The following is a 22,014-nucleotide window of genomic DNA, read 5'->3' as shown; positions in this document are numbered from 1 at the left end:
ATTTCAGTTCTTTTCCACATACACAGGGTCAAGAAGCGCTTCCATTCTATCACTGTGATGAAACTTGTTTGGGCCACTCCAGACAGAAAGCACCACTTCTCTTTTTCACTCTGATGGATTTCAGGACCATCACTTAAGGATTGTGAGGGAAGTGTCTTCCTTCCTAGGCTTGGCTCTGCAGGATTGCTCTAGCGGTTTTGTCCCTGTCCAAAGCTATTACTGAGTCATTGGCCCAGTGAATCATCCAAAGAGAAAAAAAGGCACAAATCATTTCAGGGGTACTATTTGATTACTATTTGGCAAATAATACATCTTCTAGCTAATCTCAGAATTTCATTGACATATTTTTACACATAATGGTAGAGATTTGCAGTGAAAGAGATTGGCACTGAGAATTAGGAGGCTGACTACCCTTGGTGAGCAAATCTTTAGGGAGGGTTGTGCCTAGAGTTGAGGTGCCCCTTTTAAAGAGGTACTTGGAAGACCAGTGAGCTAGGGGCAGGCAGAAGAAAAGACAGTGAGAGAACTTGATGACCATTACTTGAGGGACTGCTATTCGAAGTGAGGATGATTAGTCTGGAAATGAGATGCTTTATGGGAGTGATGGTTTCACAATTATAGTGTATTGTTCCAGAGGAAAAAAAACAAAAATCAGCAGACAAAGAAAAACAACACAGAACCAGTGGATATACATTACGGAAGTAGAATTTGGTTGAATATAACGAAAGGAAACTTTCTAATAATTGTTGTTGTTAAATGATGGCAATGAGGTCCATATCACTGAAATTATTCTAGTGGATGCTAATAGTTAATTTATTAAATATGTTTGAGAACTTTGAGAAAGAAGTTACATCAGTTGGAATTTCAAAGTATGGGGTTGGGTTAAGGAATCAGCAGGATTGAAATTTCCTTCTGGATTCCATCATTTACTAGATGGATGTTTTTGATATTTAATATTTTGAAGCTTAATTTTCTCATCTATAAAATACAAATGATCACAGTATTTACCTGATAGCTTTACTGTGAGTGTTATCTAAGATAATGAATTTAAAGCGTGTAGTACATGGTCGGGTGCGGTGGCTCACGCCTGTAATCCTAGCACTCTAGGAGGCCAAGGCAGGCGAATCGCTCAAGGTCAGGAGTTCGAGACCAGCCTGAGCAAGAGCGAGACCCCGTCTCTACTAAAAATAGAAAGAAATTATATGGACAACTAAAAATACATATAGAAAAAATTAGCCAGGGATGGTGGTGCATGCCTGTAGTCCCAGCTACTCGGGAGGCTGAGGCGGGAGGATCGCTTGAGCCCAGGAGTTTGAAGTTGTTGTGAGCGAGGCTGACACCACGGCACTCTAATCTGGGCAACAGAGTGAGACTCTGTCTCAAAAAATAAAAATAAAAAATAAAAATAAAGCATGTAGTACAGTTCTGGAAGACAGTAGGTGATCAATAAATGAATAGTATCTATTTATTATTATTAATATTGTTGCTGCCATATGACTTTCAACCTAAAGAATTCTGTATGATGATATTCTAAAAACATTGCAACAGATTTGTTTCTGTGGAAGAATATCTTAATATAGCTAATACTGTAGTTTTTTTCCATAGCTAGAATTGTGTTTATTAATAAATCATTAAAATTTGCATCTTATTTATAGAATTGCTGTTAATTTATGCTGCATTCTGTGTTTGTGTAGAAAGTCCATTTTACCCTTTCTTAATAAAGAGGACATTCACAAAGTAAGTGCTAGTGATGAGCAAAAAAGAAAGTACCTGGGAAAAAAAATCATATTGCTTTTCTTCCTTTCTATAATATATCAGTCATTTGAGTGTAGATTGAGACTTTACCCAACACTCCAAGCTTCTCTCTGCTATTGTAGGAAAGTCTATTTTATGACAATGAATTGTTAGGAATTAATTATGTTGTCAGCTACTTGTTCAAAATTAACAAATCATGGAGAATTTAAAATGAACACAGGTTTTTGTTGTCGTTAGGGTTGTGAAGGTTTAATATCCCACCTTGTCAAAAATTAGAACAAGTAGCTAGAGAATTTGGACAAAAAAATTATCTAGGGGAAATTCACATTAATAGCCTTAAGTATCTAATTAATTTAATGCCATTTTTTGTATTCACATAAACAGGTTTAATTTTATAGGAGTTTGCAATCTGTGATATAGGACTTGCAATTTCTGTGAGCTCCTTGAAAACTCTTTCTATGTTCTGCTCTACTCTCCTCTCCTTTCATAAATTTTGGTGTTAGAAAACTGTTAGTCATAAAAAGGCATTTATAGTTCAATATAATTTTCCTTTTCTTTTATTTTCTTTAAAAATGCAGTTTTAAAGTAATAAAGTCCTTCCTTCTGTAAATCTTCAATCTTTTTTTCCTAAGGGAAGATTAATTTGTAAATATGCTAATGGATTTGTATAATATTAAACTTTCCCAAGAAAAATTATATTACTTCATGTGAATGAACACATCTATCTTATTCAATTTATAAACTAATGGCTACAAACCCCAAAACTGTTTCCTACTATGTGTCTTATAACTAAAATGACTGCAGGCTCAGCCACAAACTTGGCATTTCACAGCAAATTTATTGGCTGAAAATTTTTTTTCTTTCCCTTTATTGAGTTTTCCTCATTTAGCTGTATTTGGATTCTAGCTAATAAAATGCAATTTCTCTTACAGAAAGGTGAAAAAGTAAACATGCCGCTCAAAATAGAAGCGATTTCTAAACAGGAAGTAGACTGAAAAGAACAAATGCTTAGTTTAAAAATGCTGTCAGGAGCAGGGATGTTGTGATGGAGATGTTCCCACAGCTCAGTTTCATTAAAACAGCAGGGTGACTTCCTAGGTTAGGCAGTGAGCAAGGGACTTGGTGGGTCAGTTAGGTAGATACTCAAATATTACGCATGAGGAACTTAACCCGTCTTCATCTTGGTGATTTCTTTATACTCATTTTCACCAGCTAGATCACGCCATTGCAAAAATTACTTCCTGGAGTCAGGCAAAAATACCTTGTTGTCCTGCTGGTATCCTGAGATGACCTTAAGAGTGCCCGTGGACTATTGTCCTTAGGTGATACCTGGAAATCTGAGGTGAAATCCTTATTACTTGGGCATCTCCCTCTGAGGGACTCAAGGAGAGCTGGCTGGATTCATAGGAGAAATAAACGGGAGGGTAAGGGGCTCTACAATGAGAATTAACACTAACAGTTCCATACACAGACCTAGAAATGACCTTGGAGTTCTGATAGTTCTTTCCAATAATTACTCTGTTTTCATAAAGCCTCTCTACTAGTAACTTGAAAGAATCCTTATTCATGGGAAGATTACCATGAAGGGCAATTATGACAGTCATCTCAGTTCCTAATATTTTCCAAAAGAGCATACTAGGAGAATACTGTGCAATGTGAAGAGAAACAGGGTCTAGTTAGCAGTCCCCGCAAAGGTAAGAGAATAGCTATAGAAAATAATTTATAACAATGTGGTGTTTCAGCTTATTTTGTTCTTAAAAACTGAGTCTTTACTTCCTGTACTTCTGTTGATCTTCATGACATGATTTAGGGAAAGTGATTTAAGTTCTTTTTTGCGTGGGTTTTGTTAAATGGGACTGACTGCCTACCTCAATGCCTGCCCGTACTATGGATTGAATTTGCCAGGTTGTTTGGATTGCTTGTGATAGAAATGCAATGTAAACCGGTTTAAGCTGGGTGGTGGGTGGAAAGGAAGAATTTATTAGCTTGAAAAGTCTCAGGAATACAGCGAGATTCAAACATTGCCACATCCTGGTGCTCACATTATGCTACTAGGGACCGGTCAGCTTTCGTCTCTCAGATCTGCTTTCCTTTGTTTGGTTTTATTGTTGGTCAACTTCTACCTGTAGCCACCAGCCATATGGATTTTTTCTTTCTCAGTGATCCTAGCAAATTCTAGGGCTGTAATCATCCATCTTGGATCAAGGACCCAACCTGAAGTTAGCATGTGAGGATCGGTCCCACATAACACACACAGACGAAGAGTGGGAGAATGGTTTCCTTAAGGGCAAGGTAAGATGCTGAGTCTAGAAGCAGGAGGAATGTGTGATGTGCAGGCAAAAAGAGCATGTCTCCAACACCATTATGCATTGAAGAGGCATGACATAAGAAAAGGGACCCAAGTGGAAAACCACCCACAGGGGCATTTTGCTATCACTTAAAGAGTTCTCAGGCCGTTCTTTGTTGGAGCCATGCCATTCAAAGTGATATGGTTGATTGAAATGTTGTCTAGGTGCCTCTAGTCATAGCTGGGAAATAAAGCATATCCTTGGCTTAGGAGCAGTTTTGTAATGTTATCTATGTTTTGTTTCTTCCAACTAGAATATAATTTCTCCAAAAGCAGGCACTGTATTATAGTCTTTTATTGTACTTCTCTAAGAACATAGCACAGCTCTGGACACAAAGCAAATGCTATATACTTTCGATGGATTCATTTCAGCTGTTTGTAATGCTTATCACACTGAGGGATTTCTCAGAAATTTTTCTTAAAACCCATCCTCACTGAGAGCTACATTTGTTTCTCATCTTTCCATATTACTTGAGGAGTCTGAATATGTCCTTTTAACGTACCTCCAGGTTTCTGTGCTTTCTCTCACACCACCAACGCTCTGTCTGGCAGAAGCTGGGACCACGGCTGCTGTCTTTCTTCCCATACTGAGGGCTGTGCTGTGCAAAATACTGCTTCATGCTGCTTTCCTGATCCGCTTTGCATAACTGACTGGAAGAAAGTACTTTCGTGGATAATCTAAAAGACGGAAATACATTGAACATTATTTTGCTTTAGCATATTTCACGGGTTAAATCCATTAAAAATATTACTACAGTGAAATTTTATATAGAGCAAGTATTTCTTAAATCTTAACAATGGTCAACTAGTTTTAGAATGTATTTGATACATTGCAATTAGAAAACAACCAAATCATTAATACAGTATCCTAAAAATATAGGATTGTAGTGGTCTGTAAGAGTTCTTGATTCAGTTTATGGAAGAAACCCTAGAAATAATATAGTCCAGAGGCAGAAAATAGATTCATCTTGTGTGCCAAATTTGATCAGTTAATGATGGTTGCCTGGAGAGCTGTGTCATGAAAGAATTTATGGCTAAGTCTAGACTTAGTGGGGAAAAATGCCGGGATATATTTTTTAAATGTTTACCATGGTTAAAGAAGGGGAGAGTAGCACCATATGTACCACCTATTTGCCTACTTTGCACAGTCTCCCATTTTACAAAATTAGATAAATTTGTCCAAGATCATGTTCCTAGTTAGTAGCAGAGCCCAGTCTTTTTTAGCTCAGTTTCTCAATACTTTGTCAAAGGATTTTTCCAAATGAGCTAACACAGGCAGTCAGAATGGAGTCTGATGTATCATCTAACCTCTATAATGATTAACTAAATGTGACATTTAATTAAATTATATATTCCTTTTTATCCAAGAAATCACCAAATATTTGTTGACCATGTACTATGTGCAAAGTAGACGTGGTGCTTGGCACAGTTGATAAGCATGACATCTCAATTTGTTCCTCAGTTGTTGATTATTTTTTCCTTCTCTTTTGATAACTTTGGTAGAGTTGATAATTTCTGTACCAGAAGAAAGGAGCTGGATTGTGTCATGATTCATCTCTGCCATAATGTTTGGCTTTCATTCACTACCAATCTGGTTCTTTGAACTCTAAAGTCTACTGCTTAGAGATAGATAAAGGAGAAACACAAAAGCACTTCACTAATATCCTGTGTATATTATCCACTTTCCTTAAAAAGTACTGCCCTTTGGATTCTATGAAAAGTCTCATGAAATTGGAATTATATTCAAAAGAATCAGCAGCACATTATGGACCTGGTTTTTAATAACAGGTGTCTAACGTGTGCATGCGACATGCAAAATATGTTGATGCAAATGGATGATTGCATGTGCAAAAATATGCAGATTAATGTGCAAACAGATGTTCAAATAATTTCCCATTATTGCATGCCATTACCCTTTTTGAATGCACAACTGCATATTTTGTATACAGATATGTTTACATTATTTGTATATCATGTGTGCAATTTATACACATCTTTTCAAGTATTGGTCTCCATCATGTCCCTAATTGGGAAGGCTTAACTTTCCAATGCATTTTCCATTCCCTGAGAGAGTTCTCCGCAGAAAGAGGGAAATACTATGACTACCATTAGAAAGCTCAATATCACCAGAAGATAAATGCTAATTTTTATCTGTCTCTCTTTGTTAGAAATGTGGTCCTTTCCTATCAATACAGCTTTTGATGTCAGTGTAATAAAATGTAAAATCTGTGCAGATTCTCAAACTGTCAAAACAACAGTATGCACTTAACGAAACTTATCTAGCTCTTGGTGTTTAATTTTTTTGTTTTGTTGGTTTTTCTTACATCTCCATTCCTGCAGAGTTATCAGTACTCGCAGATAACCTCATGAAATATATCTTTGATTTTGAGGTAAAAGAAACCTTTTTTTATGATGAACTCTTTTAGGGATTTTTTTCCTGGACAATTTCAGATATCAGATCAAGAAATAGAAAATAAAAAAAAAGTTAGAATTCCATTTTTATACTAAGCATTTTAGATGATTTGCCCCCAAATTGCTATATTTCATTACTAAGTTGGTTTAGTCTTTTCATATATATATCACTGAAAAACTTAAATGGCAAAAGCCTGATATCTTTCTTTGATAGTGGTTCCTAACATGACAATTTAATGTACTCCAAAGTATATATTTCCAAAATGTTTTACCATATCACCTTTTTCCTTAAGCTGAGTTTTGGCATCATTTGATTCAAAATCTTCATATATTACTTCATTAATATGGCATTTTATTCAATCATCATTATTTTCAAATTATCTCCCAAAGAAACATTGAAATATATACTGTCCCTCCCACTCTGCTAGAATCAAGAGGTATCTATGTATAAATAGAATTTAAATACCAAACAGTTCTTGAGGGGGTGGGAAGGGAGGGTAGAGGAAGACACTTATAGAGAATTACTGCTCTGTTTTATAAAGAAAAAGTGATAGTGAATCATCTATTTTTATCCAACTGGTGGGGCAACTATTAAAATACCAAGTCTCATATATTGTTGCAATTAAAAAGCAACATATGGGGGGGCTTTAGCGTGGTTGTTCCTTCTTTAAATGTGGTTGAACATAAAGGAAATGTTGGAAACTAATATTTAAGATATAGTATCTCATTTGTAATCTCTGAAGAAGTTGTACATGTTCTCAAGTGCTGAAACCTGAAGCGAAGCGAAGATAAGAGTTAAATGTTTGCTCGCTTTTGAGGTGCCTCCCCTCCAATGCCACTTATTATTATGAGTTCCGAGGCATTAAATCTAAAGTCTCATCAACTCACATCTTACAGCCCTGCCTGTCTGTGGACAGGACCCTGTCTGTCTGTTTCCTCTATTGCACTATTTTGTTTGTACTACTGTAATCATTTTGCTGGCCCAGATCTGTGTGGGTGTGCTGGCAGCTTTACAACAAAGTTACATGGGAACAGAGTTAAGGTTGAATATTTATTAGAAGAAGCCATCTGGCGTCAGGCTGTCTGTACAGGGGGGCTCGTTCCTTTGGTAGGCTCTCCTCTTTCTCCCGAGCTCTTCCTCCCTTTCTCTTTCCTGCTCTCCCTCCCCCTGTTCCTCATTTCACAGTTCTGAAAAAGTTGAATATGCCTTTCTAACCCATTAATTCTGTCCTTCGCATTTCTGCTCTTTAAAAAAAATCATCAAATCACTCTGTTTCTTTTAAAATTGCTGTCTTTTCCTGGAGGCAGCTTGTTGCTTGTTCCCACAATGGCAGTGCCCACGGAAGGTCACCAATAGAAGACAGTGGCCTCACATGTGGGCTTACAAGTTGCCCTAAACATCCATTTTCTGTTTCTGCTTTTCCTGTTTTTTTTTTTTTTTTCCCTTTCTTTTCACCTCCAGTGGGCAAACTAATATGAAAGCATCTCACTTGGGAGCCAGGTGAATGTTCACATAGGCCATCAGATGCATTCCTGGACGGTAGGTGGTTCCCTCAGCCTTCTGCCATTTTGCTCCACTTCAACTACATTAAATTGCTCACTAAATCATCTTCGAGTTGTTTAGTTTCTTCGTTTGCAATTTTTGTGTGAGTCAGTTGTTTGTTTTCCTCTTCTGTGAATGTTCCTCTTTTCTTTCCTTTTTTGTTGTTGTCGCTACAAATCTCTCCGCTTTTGTGTGTCCTCCCCGCTGCACACACGGCCTCTGCTGAGAGCCTCCCCCCAGTTCATGCCGTTTGTCCTGGAGCTGAAAGTGTGCTTCACGAAATGCCATTAGCACCAGCCTGACTGAACGAGACCCATTTTGAAATACGCACAGTATGTACCCCATGGAGCCGGGAGAAGGAGGCCCATGAGCCAATGATCACCATCGCACTTGAAAATCCATTCAGACGTGGCAACAAGCATTTTGTGCATGCAAAGGGGGCCTGTCATTCCTGCTTTGCTTCTTGTGGGATGACAGCCAAATTCTGGGTTAGCCTCAGTTACATCCCCACAAGTTAACATCTCCCCCCTTACTCTGCAATGTGGGAAACTGCTGAGAGAGAGATTCCATGGTGAGATTGCACTATGGAAAAGAAGATTTCTGTAAGGTCTGGTAAATCTGAAGTGATGCATTTCTCCTGATATTGGAAGGGTGGCGATTTGTTTACTCAGTTCCCTATCTATCCAGAGTACAGGAGTTGTCACAGGCATCAGATGGGAGAAATCAAAAGATCAATGCAGCATTGAAAACCTCCAGTACAGAGGGGCTATTAGGAATCTAAAGAGTTCAACAAGCCTGAATCAAAGTCAGTTTAATAACAACTATCTCTGCTCCATTGGAGGGGTTTCTTTTTTTTTTCTGAACATAATTTTTCATCATTTTCTCAGGTGGGCTATGGACTAGCCAGTCACTTTAGTAGAGAGCCCTTATTTCAGGCAGCTTCAAATGCCTCATCATTTCTGAATGAGTTTCAGCTCCAGGAGATTTCAGCGCTGGAAGAATTGCAATAAGCTATGAAACTTTATCCCTTCTCAAGACTCTTCCGAGTCCCTGGGGAACTCTGGCTTCCACGGGTAATGGTAATCGCTCGACTCACTCAGAGAAGGAAGGTACCACCTCGGGGGTCACGTGACAATACCAGAGAGGTTAAATCAACTTCCAGCTGAGGTTTTACAGATACATTTGGGATCTTGGAATGATATTACCATATTATTGTGCTTTTACTCTTGTTTCTTTTGGCTCAGGGCTGAGGGAACGGTCTTGTGTAATAGATTTACCCAGGGAAGGCTTCACCTGATCTGAGCAAGACTGGGCTCCAGCGTCACCCTGTTTTGGTTTAACAGATAAGCAATGTCTCAGAGAGAACTGTTGTTGGTATTCTGAGACTGGTATTTATCTTTAATTTTCGAAAGACTTAGTCAGGAAAAGTATCCAACACAGTATCTCAGGGGAGAAGAGCGTGGGATAAGAGTAATAGCTATTAAAATAAGAGAGGCGTTCAGGGAAGTGAATAGTCATTTGATGCTTTTTTTTTTTCTTTCAAATATCTGCCAAATAAAAGAGTTACCTGATTCATATACCACTGGGGATATCTAGTTGTGCCTATTTTTAAGAACTTATGTATCCACCTATGTTTTCCTGCAAAGGTTTAATTGGATAAAGAAATAGCTTTAACCCTAGTGGTAACCCTAATCATCAAGATTTAATTATGGGTTATTCACTAGCAAATCATAAGGAAAAAATAACATCGATTTTTCATTGTATATGTCTCCTAAAAACAAAGCAAAGGTATAATACCTGGTGAAATTGCTTTGGATATAGTACGTCACCCTGACTTTTTCAAAGGATGGATTATCTGTTATTAAAGGACGAATATGATTCCTGCTCTGAAGGATTTAACAATCTCACACAGGATACCAAAAAGTCTAATTACTAACGGAAACACCTAAATACAACAATGACCAAATCGTATTAGTTTATTGCCTGTAAATGTATTGATTTATTTCACAATATTTGAGTATTGCATATATGCAAGAAACTGTGTTGTGGTATATTGTAAGCTAATTTGCTACGTTTTCCCTCAAGGACCTTCCAGTATAGCTTGGGAGAAAGGCATTTCCACCCGTTATAACAAATAGAATTGAGTAATCACCATAAAAGTGGTGAAAACAAGGAGCTAGTGGGGATGGCCAGGGAAGGCTGCACTGTGATGGTGATAATTATTCTGGGCCTTTAGGAAGGTTTTATCAGTTTCAGAAAGTTCAACCCATACATAGAAAATGGTCCATCTTAGAGTATAGAATATCTGTACAGTGGTAGTGAAAAAAGAAAGCCAGGTCAGCATTAAAGAGGATCTCAAATGCCAGAGGAAAGAGCATTCACTTAATTTGAAGGACAGCTGGTAGCCATTTGAGCAGGTAGTGAAAAAATCATAGCGGTGGTATAGGAAGATGCATCTGGCCACATTTTGGGCATATGGAATGTGGAAGAAGTTAGACCAGAGTTTTACTCCTATGGAAGCAGACTAAATTGCACAAGGTAAGGGCAGTTATATCTGAGTTGGAAAGAATGAGAAAGAAAATAAAAAGCTATGAGAAAAAAGATTGACAGACCTTGCACAACCAACTGGATGAGAAGGAAAAAGACAAAGATGCAGTCCAAAATTTTGAGATTGGCATGCACAAAAATTGTGGAAAAAAATAAATAGAAATAGGAAAGTCATAGAAGGAAAGAAATTTTAAGGGTAAAGTGGATATTTTGATTTTGGATGTGTTGCATTTGATATGTATGGACAACATCCAGGTGGCAATCTCTAGCATGCAGCTGAAAAAAACGCATGAGTATGGTTCAAGGGAGAATCGGCATGAAAACTGGAGATTTATGAGTTATACGCAGAGAGGTAATAATCGAATATGTAAAAGTGAATGACATCTTCAAGGAAAAGAGTTTAGAAAGTCAAAAGAGAAGATGGCTATAAACATTCGGGTACTCACCAGAAAATTGGTTTCCCTGAACATCACCTAAATACACATCTGGGAACGACACCAATCGGATATCAGACTGAGGTGGGGGGTGGGGGAGGGGATGGGGGTATGCCTACACAATGAGTGCATTGCGCACCGTTGGGGGAGTGGTAACGCTTGAAGGTGCTGACTCGGGAAGGGGGGGTGGGGAAGGGAGGGATAGACACCTACATGATGGTGCAACGTGCACTACCTGGGGAACAGACATGCCTGAAGCTCTGACTTGGGGGGAAAGGAGGTACATGGGCAACGTATGTAACCTGCAATTCTGTATCCCCCATAACAATAAGATGAAATAAAAATAAAATAAAATAAAATACTGGAAAATAAAAAAAAAAGAGAGGAGATGGCTCAAGATATTAAATAGAATATTAAAAAAATCATATATTTAAAGAGTAGGAGGAGAAAGTAGAACCAATGAAGTAAATATTGATTAGGAAACTATCAAAAGATAACCAAAGTCAAACAATGCAGACAGAGCAAGGAGTCTAATGAGGTTGGAGAAAATTGAATCTGAATGGATTTATCAGTGATCTGACACAAAGCCGATTAATTGGAGTGAAAAGTACTGGAGTGAAAGCCCATTTTGAAAAGGATGCATGAATAATGACAAAGTGAGAAAAGAAAAGTTGACAGTTTTTTTTCAAGGAATTTGGCAGTAACAGGTGGGGAAAATATAGGCTACCTCAAAGGAACAGGAGAAAGTAATTTTTAAATTGGAGAGAAGTGAGCTCATTTGTGAGCAGAGGCAAGATTAAAAATCCAGGAGAAGAGATAATGATAGAGTCCAAAAACTGCCTTTGAGGCTTGTGCATATTTTCAGGGGAATATCTTTCCTTATTATAGCATAGCATTATCTTTTGATAATAGAAGTAATAAATTTCTCATTAAAAGAGACACAGAAAAATATAAAAAAGAAAACAACCTGTTATTTCTCATCCAATGACAACCTGCCTTAATCTTTGGGGCAGGGGGTGTGTTTGTGTGCATGTGTATCATAAAATTGTGGTTACACTATATGCAATATTCAGCTGTTAATTATGTTTAGGTTCTTAATATTCTTGAAACATTTAATTTTGTAAAAATAATTTGCAAACTACTATATGGAGATATCAACATTTATTTAATCATTCTTAGTTTTGGGTTTTTAGATCTGTCTGAATTTTTTGTTATTAAGCTATAATAAATATCTTTTTACATGTATGTTTTTCTCACCATTGCCTATTTCCTTATGATTATAATTGCTAGAAGTAATTTATAGAATAAAAAAAATGAAAAACATTTAAAACATCTTTCATACCAACTTTCCAATTACCCAAAATGGTTCCTTATAAAGAGTAAATGCTCATGAAATATTTGTTGAATGGATAGATCAATGAACAAATAAAAACATGTACTACCTTACCTTCCAAACAGCAGAGCATTAGTTTAACTAAACCCTAATAAACACGGAATATTATGTTACTCTAGTTCTTTCTAATTTGACAGGTAGAAAGAGCATCTTACAGTTCCTTTTCTTTTGTAATTAATAAGGCTGTACATTGTTTTTCATATTCTTATTAGCACTTTGTACTCCTTTTGTGACTGGATTGTTCTTGTAATTAGGTTTTTAGGTTTTACTTACTGATTTGCACGAGGGATTTACATACTAGGACCAAAATAAATCTGTCTAAAATATTTTCAGAGCCTATTGTTTTGCTTTTATATGTGTTATTTGATATGAAATACTTGATGTAAGAATTTTCTCGTAATGTTTTATGGTCAATTCTATTTATAGCTGCAGTCCCCAATGCCTGGCCCGTGGCCAGTACTGGTCCGTGGCCCGTACTGGTCCGTGGCCCGTTAGGAACCAAACCGCGCATCATGGCTTCCTACACCCCCGACCCCGGGCTCTGGAAAAATTGTCTTCCATGTAACTTACGAAACAGGGTTGAGGGGTGGGGCGCGCACAGCAGGAGGTGAGCCACCTGCTAGCCAGCAAAGCTTCATCTGTATCACAGCAGCTCCCCATCCCGTGCATCACTGCCTGAGCTCCCCCTCCCCCCATGCATCCGTGGAAAAATTGTCTTTCATGAAACTGGTCCCTGGTGCCAAAAAGGTTAGGGACTGCTGATTTATAGGATAAATATATAATTGAGTTTTAAAAGTTCCAAATAACAAATTAATTAGTAAATAATATTTTATTGCTGATAGATTAGATCACCTTTCTTGCCTTCTATACTTTTGTGTATGAATTATAATTTGCTCCTGAGCTATTTTTTGTATTCCATTTTACGTCTGCTGATTTGGGGGATAGTTACATGCCGTTTTAGGTCTTGTGCTGCTATGATGTCTTTAAGTTTTCCATCACATGCCTGTATTTTTCAAATTTCCAGTTCTATTCTCACCTGTATGCCCTTTCAGATGCATTTTGGAATCTTTTGAAATGCAAAATAAATCCCATTGGGATTTTATTCTGAATTTAGGATATCTTGATTATTATAATATTCAGGAAAGGGGACCTGTCTTTTGATTTATTCCAAACTCTTATATCCTTTGGCAAACCTTGATTTTTTTTATATATGTCTCATATTTTTCAAGTCAAGTTTTTTCCTATATATTTTATATTATATTTTGTAGTGATTATGAATAAAATCTTTTTAACCTCTGAATGGTCATTACATAATATAGAAACATTAGATTTTGTAAATGTAATTGCACTTAGGCTCTCAACTTAGCTCTTTTATTAATTAAAATTCTAAATTTATAGATTTTATGGATTTTCCAGTTATGTAATCATAAAATCTGCATATAGGGATAAATATTACTCTTCATTTATAATAGTTATACAACTTATTTCTACTCTGTGTTATATATTGCATTATTCAAACTTTCAGGAGGTGCGTGTGTGTATGCATATATATGTGTGTATGTATATGTGTGTGTGTGTGTGTGTGTGTGTATATATATATATATATATGGACTTTCCAGAAAGTATCCAGCCACTGTTAATATAATGAGAACATACTTCATGGCTGGATACTTTCCAGACAGCCCTTGCATATGCACATACACTTTTGTGTGTGTGTGTGTGTGTGTATGTGTATCTCCTTAAGGACCGTATTTTTCAACTATATACCCCTAGAACCTGCCATTTTGCTAGCCACAAAGATTATTATGTACTAACCACAGTGTTAAATGCTTAATCTGCCATTTCTCATTTTATCTTCAAACTGGTACATGAAGAAGATATTGCTCACTTTACAGCTGAGCAAAGTGAATGACAGAGAGATTAAGAAACTTGCCTATGCTTGGGTAGCTACAAAATTACAGATGAGGTATTAGAATCCACCTCTGGCTTCATACTACATATATACTATGTACTACATATATACTACATATATTTGTTGGCTGACAAAGCAGGCGACTGATTGAATGAATGAATAAAAGATGTCAGATCAAATAGGATAAGAAGCACAAGAGAGAATTAAATTTTGAAAAACATTTTATGTATTTTCCCCTAAAAATGGTAGGATGAAGGCCAGAGAGCATGGTAATGCAGTGGTAGTTTTGAGATGGAGAGAATGGAATTTAAGAACATATATCACATTGCATTATTCTTCTCAGTAAAAAAAGAAATGAAGTCAGAATAAGGAGAATGAAGTGATTTAAAGACAGGTTGAAGACTGAAGAGAAGGGAGATGGTTTGGAAAGCTACCGAGGGACTGTTATTATTAACAGCAGTATAGAAGAGCTTTCTGAGCAGCTGTGAGGGTCCAGGTGAAGTTGTAGAGCCTTGCTCAGTGTTGGGATCAGCTGATCATGCTCTCTCATTGAGCCAGAAATCCCATGTGGACCAAGGAGCTAGGTGAAGTTTCAAAGATACTAAAAGGGAGAAACAACATGAAGTATGGAGTACGCCATTATATACATGCCTGATTTTAGCAACATATATGTTTCCATTTTAAGTTCCATTTTAAGCTGGATATTTATTTATTTATTTATTTAAGAAAAGGGTAGAAAAATCTTCCCCGTATCCTCTAAATAGTATAAAACAACATATACTTTTAGGTATTTAATACATATTTTTTATAACGTATATTTCATTGTTTACCTTTTTCAGAGAAAAATAGCATGCACTTTCTGCTTATAGTCAAAATGATATCCCAATCATTGGCTAGTTACCCTTCAGGATTATTACTTGTTTGTCAGTCATTGCTTAATATGTCTGTCAGTGATAACATTAAGGTTAGATGATAGTCCAGTAACATGGAAAACCTTTTAAAATTAAGTAGTGGTATAAAATTTTACTAGTATCAATTTATATTTTTATAGCAGTAATAGTCTAAAAGGCCTCTTACCTCAGTCATTAGTATAAATATATATCTAACTTGTTATTTAGTCTTCTCATTCTCTTTCTCTCTCCTCCTCTCTCTCTCTTTCTCAATTTCAATCTCTTGTTAGGGCCGGCTATTATGTTCTGCAAACGACTGGAAGGGTAATAGCTACCTCAAATTAAGAAAAGTCAGAGCAGAATGACTTAGGTTTCATGGAGCAGCCTCACGCAAGCCTTGGATAGAACAGAAACCACATGCCCAAAGACACAACGTGGCAAGATAAAGATTTAGAGGTCGGGTGATATGAGCCCTGAGACTGTTCTGGTATTTCTGAGTGAACAGCATAGTATCTGCTTAAAAAACTGAGGATATGTTAATTCAATGAATTAGCCACTTATCCAATTTTCTTCCTCCATGTATGCCTAGGAAAGATGATTCTGAAACTGTCAGCATGATGACTACCCAGTGGTCAACTGGGAGAACTACCATGAAACTGCAGTTAAATTTTATCAATTGACTCTTTCTTGTTTCCGGAGGTTGAAATGTGTCAGTCAGAGAGTGTAACCAGGGATTCCTATGCATGTGTTGTGCTATTATTTTTAGTCCTTCATTCAAAACAGAGATTCTAATTTGCTTCTTAGTTTCATTCAAATGTTGCACATATACTCACTTCTAATGCATGTACAAATTATACAAAATATCCATATTTTAATTTTTTTCATGTTAACTAGCATTGTTTTTTTTACCATAGTCCCTTATAAAACATTCACCAGTACTGCCAAAAAAGGCATGTTGAAGATACCATGCACGCAGAGGGATTTCAGTTGATTCCTCAACTACTCAGAAAAAAATCCCAGCTGTTTAAATCAGGCAGAATCAGACCTAATTTACGAATTAGTGCATTATTTAAACCAAACCATTTTTGATGCTTTTTACTTGGTCAAACAAAATATTTTTGTTTTTCTTGACTTTTTCTTCTAAGCACTAATTTCTTCAGGCTGTTGTTAGTTCACCAAGAAGGCAAACAACTTGCTTTAGTAGGGATTTCAGTAAAGAATTAGCAGATACTTTAATGTCTAGTAATGAAAAAGCTCAAGTATTTTATAATGATGTTATATATAATTAAGATCATTTGGAAAAAAAACCTAAATAGTACTTCTATAATGATGCATTTAAAAATTTAAAATGGGCTTAAGCATTAAGAATTGGGAACTAATTTGATATTTATATCACATTCTGTAGGAATTACATTTAAATTCATTTTTCACAAAATATTATGGCTGTACTTTAATAAAATATGGACACCTTGCTGTTTTAGGTTTATGCTCAGAAATTATGAACTTTTCCTATTTTCTCTGAGGCTATGTTACTGCCACTTGGAAATATTATAAATTATCATTTCTTTGGAAGTAATAATTTAAGCAAAAAGTCTTATAAAGTTATAATTAGTTAAGGTAAAAATGTGTTACCTTTGCTTTTGAATAATATTAAATGGAATTAAAATGTTGATATTAAATGCTGAAATCTGCAACACTTACATATTGAGAGTACATTGGTTTTACACTGTTGATGATTTTCCATATCTTTGAAAATATGTTGTTACATTTTACTAATGTAATAATTTTATTATTCTGCAATGAGAGAAAAATACCTCCTTTAATCAATTTCAAGATAACATAGGTTTTTGTCTTCTATTGTATAAAGCAAAAGATAAAAAAGGGGGGAGGTTTTCTTTGAACTTGAATTTGAAAATAAACAGGGCAACATCTGATAAAAGACAAAATCTTGGCGGTTCAAAATACACCTTACAAATGATACTGTGACATGTTTGTGGACTTTAGTATTTGCATATGATGTATGCTTTGGTTGGGCTTTGCAGCCTGCTTTTACTTTTGGCTTTTACGTTCCACAGAACTTCTAAAAAATCAGCAGGGACAGTGCTGATTAATTTATAATGTTGTTTTGTGTTTCTAAACAAGGTACTTCAGTAATTAAGTGAAATATTTATGATGAATATAAAAAAATGCAAATGTATTTGTTTGCCTGAAAGCTAACTTGTTACTTATTTAGATTGATCTTTTGAAAGGTTCTTTAAATTGAATCATGGTATGAGCACGCATGATATTTAAAACAGAAATGGGGATAATACTATGGATTGATGTGTTAGAATATATTATGCTACATTATAAGTCAGACAAAGGGTAATCATAAAAATTTTGACCAAATTGATAAAGAAGTTCTTAGTTTCCCTTGAGGAATAATATAAACTATAGTGAAAGTGGATCAATAATATATTGTGAAAGGAAAACGTATAACTCAAATATACTCTATAGTGCTCAGTCAGTCCCCTGATTTAAAATAGCATGTGTGTGTATGTGTGTGTGATGATAGAAGCATAGAAAAGCCATGGTCCTGTGTGCCATTTTATAGTAAACATTATAATCATTTTCCTTTATATAATATATATTTACTCTGGATTTATCTTGATCTATGTTATTTGAAAAGACTGCTCTACTTTTAATGCCAGCAACTAAACTACACGTATTCTCCCAGAAACTAAGAATGTTTATTACATAGCCTGTGCAAATAAAATATCTTCATATTCACAGGTAGGGGATTGTTCCTTTGGAACAAGGCCACATTTTTTCTCATCTTTCAAGTAACAATTACTGTAAATGAACAATTGCAAACATTATAAATTTAGTTAACACCACTCTCCTGATCTTTTTCATGATAATGATCATCAAAGTTATGGTGGAATATTGCAAAAATAACCCCAAAACAAACAATAAAAACTTTGATGTAAAACTGAAAGAAGAAAAGATTTTGCAGCTAATGGCTTGCCTGCTTTCAAGGAAAACTCTTCTGAAGCTGCTATGTAGGAAATGTACTAGTTAGGCTAACTACATTATTCTTTGTTATGGGATTGTTATACAGTTATTCATATTAAGCTAAATAATACTTAGTTTTGGAGACTTCATGTGTTAGCAAAGAATAACAAGGTATTAAAGAGTATATGTTCATGAATAATAATTACAGATAATATTTATTACATTTATTATGTGTAAAGCACTAATCCTTACCATAATCCTACAGAGGTAAGTGCTTTTATTTTGCCAATGGGAAAATTGGGGCAAAGAAAAGTGAAGTACATTGGTCTGTAAGTGCTTGGCCCTGAAAAAAAAAAAGAAAAGAAAAGAAAATAGAAGAAAAGTGAAGTACAATTCCCAAATTCAAATCACTTGTAAATGAAGAACCCAGATTAGAATCCAACTAATCTGACCCTAAATCTTCATTATTTGTCCCAAGACATCCTTAAAAAAAAAAAAAAAAAAAATCTATGTTTCACATCTATATCAAAACAAAGTAAGGAGTAAATGTTAATCTAGGCCTTCCCTATCCAATATGGTAACCTCTGGCCACATGAAGCTGTTTAAGATTAAATTTGAATTAATTAAAATGAAATAAAGTTAAAAATTTATTTCCTTAATCACACCAGCCATATTTTAAGTTCTTAATAGCCACATGTAGCTAATGAGTACTCTTTTCGATAATGCAGATAAGGTACATTTCTACCAATGCAGAAATTTCTATTGGGAAGTGCTAGCTTAAGCTAAGGACTTTGAAATTGACTTAAAATGGATTAATATGTTTTCTTTGGTGAGATGTAAAAAGAGTTCATGCTACTCATCATTAAGATTGATTGTTGAACAATTTATAACACATCTGTTGAAACTTTTTGCTTGTTAAAAAAGTAAAATAATCCCAGTCATTAATTTATTCCTATTAAAATTATTTTTTAAAGTCATTGTGAGAAATCTGATCCTGTTTAAACATGAAGAATATCAAGATAGTATTATTCTCCCAACTGGTCAAAGGTTGAATTGACCGTTTTCTACTGTATGGTATAAAGCTGTCTATGGTAGCCAGTTTTCAATATGGCCCCAATAACCCCCACTCCTGGTATTCACACCTTTGTGCATTCCCCTCTCACATAGTACCAGCATTAATCTGACCAACAGAATACTATAGAAGTGATGGTATCTGACTTTTGAGAGTAAGTTACAAAAGACATTGGAGTTTCTGTCTTGATCTCTCTCAATCTGTTTTCTCTCTTGATTCACTGACTATAGGGGAAGTAATTTTCTAGGTCAGGAATAGCCTTAGAGAGAGGCCCACGTAATACTTAACTGAGGCCTCCAGCCAAGAGCCAGGGAGAAACTCAAGGCTCTACCAGCAGCCATGTGGATCTATTTGGAGGCAGACCCTTCAGGCCTCATTGCATCTTCTGATAACTGCAGTACTGCCTACAGTCCTCACGAGAGGCTGAGTCAAAACCACCAGTAAAGTTGCTCCCATAATTCAGATCCTCAGAAATTGTGTGAGATAATAAAATTCTTGTGGTTGAAAGTTTCTGAGTTTTGGGGTAATTTGTTATACAGAAATAGATATCTAATACAATTTCCAAGTAGCAGTTATGATAGAAATTAATAAATAGTTATTGTTTGTCAAACACATTATTGGTAAATTTGCAGAGAATACAGTAATGGGAAAAAACAGCCTGTGCCATCAAGGTAGTCACCAATGACTATACTACAAATAAATAAGGTAAGTGAGGGACAAAGTTTTTTGAGTATTACCAATATGTGTGTGGAAGAGGTGATTAAACTTAGATGAGTGGATGGATGGTATGCTACCATGTGGATGGTAGCTAAGTCCGGAAGGTTGAATAAAATTTTTACAGGTGGTGTAAGTGTGTAAGATGCAAGCATTCCTCTTCTTGGGGACAGTGTTTAAAAAGATATGAGGCTGAAAAATTATGAGTGTGTTTGTTAATAGCATGTGGTCCAAATGGATGAATAAAAAGGAAAAAGGCCCAAAGAAGATGACAAAATGGCAGACCAAAGACATCACCAGCCAGAGAGTCTCTATAAGAAGGAGAAGTTTTAGATGAAAGAGAAAAAAGAGACAGACAAACATAGATTGGATGAGTGTCTGAAGGAAGGGTACCTGAACCTACAGGAGACTCATGGGAAGAGGTTGCAGAGAAGAATGGGAAGGAGAAAGGCATCAGTGGGGATTAAGCCCTGAGAGGCTCAGAGACCAGTGAGAAGAGTAGGTGGATTGGCTAATATCCCCCTCCCTCGTGCCTCGTACTATTGGTGGACTCCCCAGCTGCTGGAGAGACCTTCTGCCGAAACAAGTCCAGAGACTGCTGCTGCCAGTGAGCAGAGTGCTTCTTGCAGAGAGGGTGCCTGTGGGGGTAGATCATGGGTGAGAGTGCAGAGTGTGTCCTATCTGCGGCATGCTTGCTGGGCATCCCTCCTGCCACAGGAGGGCCATGCTTCCATCTCAGGCCAGGATCCTGGGCAGGGAACCTCCCAGCCTGCATCACAGTCATGAAGGAGCTCAGCTAGCTTGAGGTCCTTCCTGCTGGTAGAGGCCTGGAAGAAACCATGGAATAGGGGAGGTGGAAAAGAGCGAAGCCTGCTCCAGACTGCCAGACTGCAAGTCTCAGACAGCCCCACCTCCACATGCAGACTTTTTGGTTGAGTGGGGCCACTTAAACCCTTCCCTGGCAGCTTTTCCCAAAGGCAGTGAACAGACCTTTGACCCCTGCTAAAAACATTTGTGGAGCTTGAGGGTAGGCTCATCCAACCGAGCCATACCCACCTTCACTCCCCAACCGAACCCTGCTGAGGTGGAGAAAAAGGACGACCTGGAAGTTTCAGGCCCCCCCACCCCAACCAACTGGGACACTAGAGGTCTTCTCCTGAGGAACTAGAGCTGGTCACAGGACCCAAAAACCTCATTGCATCTTGTTCTTCCCAGCAAGTGCCACCTACTGACAAGGAGGTCAATTTGCACTCCTTCTTACTGCATTTGCTGACTTATCATACAGGGTGTGGTTGATTCTCACCCACAAGCACCACCTACTGGCTCAGAGATTAAACTGGGCATGTCATTATCTAAACAAAAGGAAATCCAAAGGTAACAAGCAACAGCTACTCCAGATGAAAAGGAATCAGCGAAAGAACTTTGGAAGTATGAAGAATCAAAGTGAAGGAACACCCCCAAAAGGGAATACCAGCTCACTAGTAATGGATACCAGCCAAAATCAGAACATTGAAATGATAGATGAAGAATTTTGAACATGGATTGTAAAGAAGCTCAATGAAATGCAAGATAAAATGGAAACTCAACACATAGAGACCACAAAAACAATGCAGGAAATGAATGAAAAATTCTCTAAAAAAATTGAAATATTAAAGAAAAATCAAACAGAACTTCTGGAAATAAAAAATTCATTCAAGGAATTAAAAAACACAGTGGAAAGCCTTAAGAATAGGTTAGATTAAGCAGAAGAAAGAATGTCAGAGCTTGAAGACAACACCTTTCAATTCAACAAGTCAGTCACAGAGATAGAGCAGAGAAATAAGATAAAAGAGCAAAGCCTACAAGACATATGGGATTAGTGAACAAGCCTAATATAAGAATCATAGGGATCTCTGAGGGTGATGAAGAAAATACATAAGGGTTGGATCATCTATTTTAGGGAATAATGGAGGAAAATTTCCCTGGCCTTGCTAGAAATCTAGATATCCAGGTACAAGAAGC

The sequence above is a fragment of the Eulemur rufifrons genome, chromosome 1 (assembly GCF_041146395.1).
Source record: "Eulemur rufifrons isolate Redbay chromosome 1, OSU_ERuf_1, whole genome shotgun sequence".
In the NCBI taxonomy this organism is placed as follows: Eukaryota; Metazoa; Chordata; class Mammalia; order Primates; family Lemuridae; genus Eulemur; species Eulemur rufifrons.
The sequence above is the reverse complement of the archived record's forward strand: the minus strand, read 5'-3'. Positions refer to the sequence as shown.